This window comes from Salmo trutta, chromosome 1, assembly GCF_901001165.1.
Source record: "Salmo trutta chromosome 1, fSalTru1.1, whole genome shotgun sequence".
Taxonomy (NCBI): Eukaryota; Metazoa; Chordata; class Actinopteri; order Salmoniformes; family Salmonidae; genus Salmo; species Salmo trutta.
In genome coordinates, this window is record NC_042957.1 from 39,141,013 (window position 1) to 39,148,317 (window position 7,305).

A 7,305-nucleotide genomic window follows, 5' to 3' on the forward strand; every position below is an offset into this window, starting at 1 on the left:
TGCATGGCTGTCAGGCAGACATTTAAGAGTTAATCTCTGTCTGTCCTGGAGAAGAGAACACAAACAACACCATTATTCCAGAACCATATATTTAGAAATACATGGCTCTGCTCTATTCAGTTAAATTATAGGACAGAGAGCGTATTTTATAGGCCTACTATCTGATCTCCGATGACTCATAGGCTGCAGAGGGCCTGAGATTGGATAACACTTTCAATTGGACTTCTACTGAAATAAAGAATGTGTACGAACACAAAAATACATTACACGTGAAACCTAAATACTATGCATATAAAGTTAGAGAATTAAAATGAAAAATGTAATGTTTTAATACACTTACAACAACCCATTAATTTGATGAATGGTTATTTATTCATGGTGCCTGTCCTGACTAGTGATTTACTCTCTGTCGCAGACTCTGTGTGAAGACTTTAAAGGAGTGTTGATGACCCTTTCCTCATGGCTGCAGAAGGCACAAACTGACCTTTTACACTAACTCCTGTAACACACACACACACACACACACACACACACACACACACACACACACACACACACACACACACACACACACACACACACACACACACACACACACACACACACACACACACACACACACACACACACACACACACAACACACACCAGCCTCCTAGGATGTTTCATGGGACTCTCAAAGCTCCGAGCAACAGCAGTCAAACACCTCCCCTCCTGCTACATGTGCTATGAAGCAATTACCACCATTAATCTACTCACCAACTATTAACTGCCATGTAAATATTAATTCCAAGCAGGCTCAGTGCTTCTAACTACTTCCCTGCATGGAAAGCACTGGCCCAGTAAATCAAGCTGTGACAAGTCAATGGTGAGCGACACAAAAGGTTAGTGAGCTCATGAAATGTAAATGCCTATGATACAGCAGGAAAACATACAAAGTTTGAGGGTAGGCGGATATTGTTTGGCGAGTGGGACTATTCCAGCAGAGACATTTGCATAAAATATACTTACTCTTCATGGATAAATCTATTGCATATTGTTTGGAGTTGATCTCACTGGATAGCAGTTCAGTAAGGATAAAGGATTAGAAACAGCTTTGTCGTTTGTTTTTGCCTCTGTACCAGCCAAGGTTATAATCGTAAACAAAAATGAAATGTAAGACTAAAACAAGCCATGAAAAAAACTATTTAATAAACTTAAATAAAATTAACGGATCCACTTGAGAAAATAAAACTATACTGAAACTATTATCTTTGGCCAAAAAATGTACTAAAATAAAATCAAAACAAAAGTAAATTATATAGTTTCCGTTTTTTGGGTTATGATAGAGAAAGACACTTATGCAAAAGCTTATTAGGCATTTCTAAGTTAGGCTATTCTTCAAGAATCAACGGGTATCCTGATAAAAATTGTACTAGATTGTAGGCTAGCTCTAAAGCTACAATCTGTAAGTGTTCCTAAATATAGGCTACTTTTTGTCCCTAACACTAAAACTACATAATATAAATATAAACTATTGAACTAAACAAAACAAGTTTGAAACTAAACTGAATTACACATAAAAAATACAACTAATAGAAATAAAAACGAATGGAAAAATACAAAACTGTAATAACCTTGGTACCAACCAACAACTGAAAACCAACCGGGTTTATGACTCTGGCAGGGAGCACAGCTGTTTTGCGGTTCAGTGCCATTCATGTGGAAGTGGTTAGAAAGTGAGTATGGAAGCCTTATTTGCTGCAGGAGTGTCTTGCCTCTCTGTAAGTACATCAGAGGGGTATACTACGTACTGGGTTTGAGGAGTTAGCGAGGAAACTTTAGTCAACTCTGAGTTCAATTCGGCATAACCGGATATCAGATACCCACCTTCTCTCGCATCCCCTTCATTTGAGGTAGACAACTGATTCAATATTTTATTAATAAAATTAGTTTTTTTGCATGTAAAAAAAATGTCATGTTAAAATAACTATCACATAAGACATTTAGTAATGATAGCAGTATTTTGACTTTTGCGAAAGGCAAATGACAGAACCAACCAACAATCGATTGCCATTCCCATTCAAGTCAAGACTGGCAGCCATTGCTAGTATACCCATGAGTCAAATTGACAGGTTTAGGGGTTCCAAAACTCTTCTATGGATTATACTTCTATGGCCACAATGCAACAAGCTGTTCCACAGATAAAAGAAGGAGCTATAGGAGTGGGAGCACACCAAAGATGGCAATAACGATAAGTAATAAAAAAAAGATAGCACTTCTAAAAGCCTATATCACACCATAGCCTATTGAAATTGCAAGATAATGTTTCTTTCATTTTGATTTCGGCACAAATTAAAATGTGTCACTGACTCGCCCATGGAATAATGTTTCAGCTTTGTATCAATGAAGAGTTTGGCATTTGACTAGCCATGCGTGATATGCACATGCAGTTACAAGCCTGCTAGAGTTAGCGGCAAGCGCATGAGCAATATCCACCATCGTAATAGGGATGAAGCCTGAGGTGGAATGTGAAGCTATCTGAAGCTGGTTAGCTTTAGAAAGCCCTGAGTAGATCTAGCTTGCTTCATATGATACAGACCTCTGGCTGTGGTCTGGGAGCCATTTTGTGATAACATTTAGCGAGCCTGGCAATAAGAGGTTTTAAAAGCATTACCATAATGAAGGACCCCCTTTAACTTAGCAGTTTGCCAACAGTTTGGAACAATAGCATGAAGAATCTACTTTCAATCAAATATTGTACTTTTTGGTATAGAGTAATTTCATTTGGTGAAATTTGGAGTCTTCATTGATAAAGTCTATACAGGTACAGTACTTCATAGCATTTTCATTATCAATGATTTTTTAACCGTCCAAGTGTTAAGGGATTATGAAGGATTCAGTTAGCCTTATCAGTTATGTTTTGTTCAAAGTATGATTGTCACGTCCTGACCATAGTAAGATGATATTTTCTATGGTAGAGTAGGTCAGGGCATGACAGGGGGTGTTTTGTGTTTTTCTATGTTTTGTATATCTATGTTTAGGTTCTAGTTTTTCTATTTCTATGTTTTTTGGGGGGGGATGATCTCCAATTAGAGGTAGCTGGTCTTCATTTTACATTTACATTTTAGTCATTTAGCAGACGCTCTTTTCCAGAGCGACTTACAGTACATTTCATACCTTTAAAAAAAAAAAGTTAAATTTTTTTATTATTATTATTATTTTCCCCCGTACTGGTCCCCCGTGGGAATCGAACCCACAACCCTGGCGTTGCAAACACCATGCTCTACCAACTGAGCCACACGGGTCCTTGTTATCTCTAATTGGAGAGCATACTTAAGTAGGGTTTTTTTCCACCTGTGTTTGTGGGTAGTTGTCTTCTATTTAGTTTTCTGTACCTGACAGAACTGTGCGCTTTTGTTTTCGCTTTGTTATTTTTTCTTTAGTGTTCTGAGTTAAAATAAATATTCATCATGAGCACTCAACACGCTGCGCTTTGGTCCCCTCTCTACGACAGCCGTTACAATGATTGATAATTTGTAATAAGTGATTTGTATTTAGGCTTTTTGGACAACCCAGGAACCACCTTTATAAACATGTTTTCTGCTTCTCTAAATGTGTTCGACACATAAAATGGTTCCCTCATAATCATTCCCTCAACTCTGCATTATAGCAAAATGAAAAAATATATTTTCATCACCTCTTATCAAGACATGCGGTAATCTATCCCTTTGTTATAAAACCAGTCCTCTACATTCTCGGTGCTACCATGTAGCTGGCTGTCTAGACATCATGACACCCTACACTTGTTGCATGTGTCTCTGTCTACCCCTTCCGTCACCCCCAGTTCATTGATCCCTGTTCAAATTGCACCCTATTCCCTTTACTTTGCACTACTTTTGACCAGGACACTATGAAGGAAATAGGATGGGTCCTGGTCTAAAGTAGTGCACAATAAAGGGAATAGGGTGCCATTTGGGACGCAATCCCAGTTCAGCTGAGATGCAGTTTGTTAAGGGACGGAATTAACGATCTGCAACCAAACAGTGTTTTGTAAACCAATATTACATTAAAAGGTTTTATGTTCCACAACTTCCTGGCTTGTGTTTTACGACCAATGTGGGGTTAGTACTAGACTGGAATCCAAAATTATATGCTCCTTTTCATCATTGATCAACGCAGCGGTGGCACCACAGGTTCGAAAGTGGTGTGGCAAAATGTTTAAATGTATTTTCTGGGGCCAGGAGTTTTTCCTGATCAAATTACCTGGCCAAGTAAAACTCTGGGTCCTATTTGTAGGCTATGACAAAATAGTATTATTGTACAGTACACTGACATGCAACAATTTCAACATTTTTACTGAATTACAGTTCATATATGCAAATTAGTCAATTGCAATAAATTGATTAGGCAATTCATCTATGGATTTTACATGACTGGGAATAAAGATATACGTCTTTTGGTCACAGACACCTTTAAAAAAAGTAGTGGCGTGGATCAGAAAACCAGTCAGTATCTGGTGTTACCACCATTTGCCTCATTCAGCACAACACATCTCCTTCGCATAGAGTTGATCAGGCTGTTGATTGTGGCCTGTGTGGAATGTTGTCTCACTCTTCAATGGGTGTGCGAAGTTGCTGGATGTTGGCAGGAACTGGAACACGCTGTCGTACACGTCGGTCCAAAGCATCCCAAACATGCTCAATGGGTGGGTGACATGTCTGGTGAGCAGTGGCGATTATAGCATGTAAATCTTGGTGAGCAAAGAAAACAAAAGAAAGTGGGATCCATGCCAGCAAAGCCACTACACAACACAACACTTAAACTGTTGGGGCTAGGGGGCAGTATTTGCACGGCCGGATAAAAAAACGTACCCGATTTAAACTGGTTACTACTCTTGCCCAGAAACGAGAATATGCATATAATTAGTAGATTTGGATAGAAAACACTCTAAAGTTTTTAAAACTGTTTGAATGGTGTCTGTGAGTGTAACAGAACTCATATGGCAGGCCAAAACCTGAGAAGATTCCATACAGGAAGTGGGGTGTCTGCAGTCTCTGGGTGAAGTACAGGAGCTCTGTTTGTGAGTGGTCAGGCTGGGAACAGTAACACTGGAGATGCGCGTTCATGAGAATTCTCAATTTTTTTCTTTCAGCCTTTGAATGAATACAACGTCGCCCGGTTGGAATATTATCGCTATCTTACGAGAAAAATCGCATAAAAATTGATTTTAAACAGCGTTTGACATGCTTCGAAGTACGGTAATGGAATATTTTGACATTTTTTGTCACGAAATGCGCTCGCGCGTCACCCTTCGGAAACTGACCTGAACGCACGAACAAAACGGAGCTATTTGAATATAACTATGGATTATTTGGAACCAAAACAACATTTGTTGTTGAAGTAGAAGTCCTGGGAGTGCATTCTGACGAAGAACAGCAAAGGTAATCCAATTTTCCTTATCGTAAATCTGAGTTTGGTGAGGGCCAAACTTGGTGGGTGTCAAATTAGCTAGCCGTGATGGCCGGGCTTTGTACTCAGAATATTGCAAAATGTGCTTTCGCCGAAAAGCTATTTTAAAATCTGACACCGCGATTGCATAAAGGAGGTCTGTATCTATAATTCTTAAAATAATTGTTATGTATTTTGTGAACGTTATTCATGAGTAATTTAGTAAATTCACCGGAAGTTTGCGGTGGGTATGCTAGTTCTGAACATCACATGCTAATGTAAAAAGCTGGTTTTTGATATAAATATGAACTTGATTGAACAAAACATGCATGTATTGTATAACATAATGTCCTAGGAGTGTCATCTGATGAAGATCATTAAAGGTTAGTGCTGCATTTAGCTGTGGTTTTGGTTTTTGTGACATATATGCTTGCTTTGAAAATGGCTGTGTGATTATTGTTGGCAGGGTTGTTGGCAGGTGCTGACTATATTTCACCCTCAACAACTACTGTGATTATTATTATTTGACCATGCTGGTAATTTATGAACATTTGAACATCTAGGCCATGTTCTGTTATAATCTCCACCCAGCACAGCCAGAAGAGGACTGGCCACCCCTCATAGCCTGGTTCCTCTCTAGGTTTCTTCCTAGATTTTGGCCTTTCTAGGGAGTTTTTCCTAGCCACTGTGCATCTACACCTGCATTACTTGCTGTTTGTGGTTTTAGGCTAGGTTTCTGTACAGCACTTTGAGATATCAGCTGATGTAAGAAGGGCTGTATAAATACATTTGATTTGATTTATGTGCACCACCGAGTCAAAACAGTAAAGTTAGGTGAAATTAAGAGGTGAAAATAGACCAAAATATTAGGGTGAGGCACATGGGCTACTAACCGCTTACGACACAACATACACTTCATATTACTTTCTTAGCTACAGTATACATATCTCCCTGGAATATTACATCATTTATGCAGCAGCATATAAGACATTTTTGGACTCACCTTGTTGTGATGTGCTCACTTGAACAGGAAGGTGGCGCGGTGGTCCTTCGTGGCCAAATTTTGTCATCAAAGAAAGAGAAAGAGAACTCAGATTTACAATTCCAAGTTGGATGAGCGTTCAAAACTTATTTTCCCAGTCTGAGCTTGTTTATTCCCAACTTCCCAGTTGCAACGCTTGCAAGTTAGCCACTGTCACCGATTCCTTCCAAACCACTCATTGTTGAATTTGCAATTTCCAACTTGTTGTGTAATGTTTATATCCAATGGCCGATCAGCACCGATACATTTTAGCTATAATTTCTCTTCATCCTTTCTCTTCAATGAACAAGGATTAAAAAGGATTTGCCAGTATATTGTCGACTTGATTCATGATGATGACTGCTAGCTAAAATTTTGAAAGTAAGATGTTGGCATGATCAGTCCAATCAAAGATACTGTACATATAACGTGATTTGACGTAATTTTATCTATGGCCAATGACCTTGAGCCTTGGATGGGCACTACTAATGTAACTCTATGGCAGGACCCAAAGGGCTTGGATTTTCGATATCTACCCTTACTAAAGACTTATAATTGGCCATGACGTAGTTGGAGTGACAGAACACAGACAATCATGACGCAACGCTCCGTATTTTCTGCTGGCTTGCCTTACCACAGAAAGCACTGAGCTAGGCTGAAACACCTGAATTTTGGAGCTGCCTTACTCAAGAAAACAAAATAGAGACCATGTTTGTATGCGGCTTCATAAGCTCAATGATATATTTTTTTACATTGTTTGCAGACTGATATGTGACTCGTATTATTGCCAAAATAACATGCAAAAGAGGCAACCCCTGCAAAAAAGTATATAAATATATTTTTTAAAATGCAAAG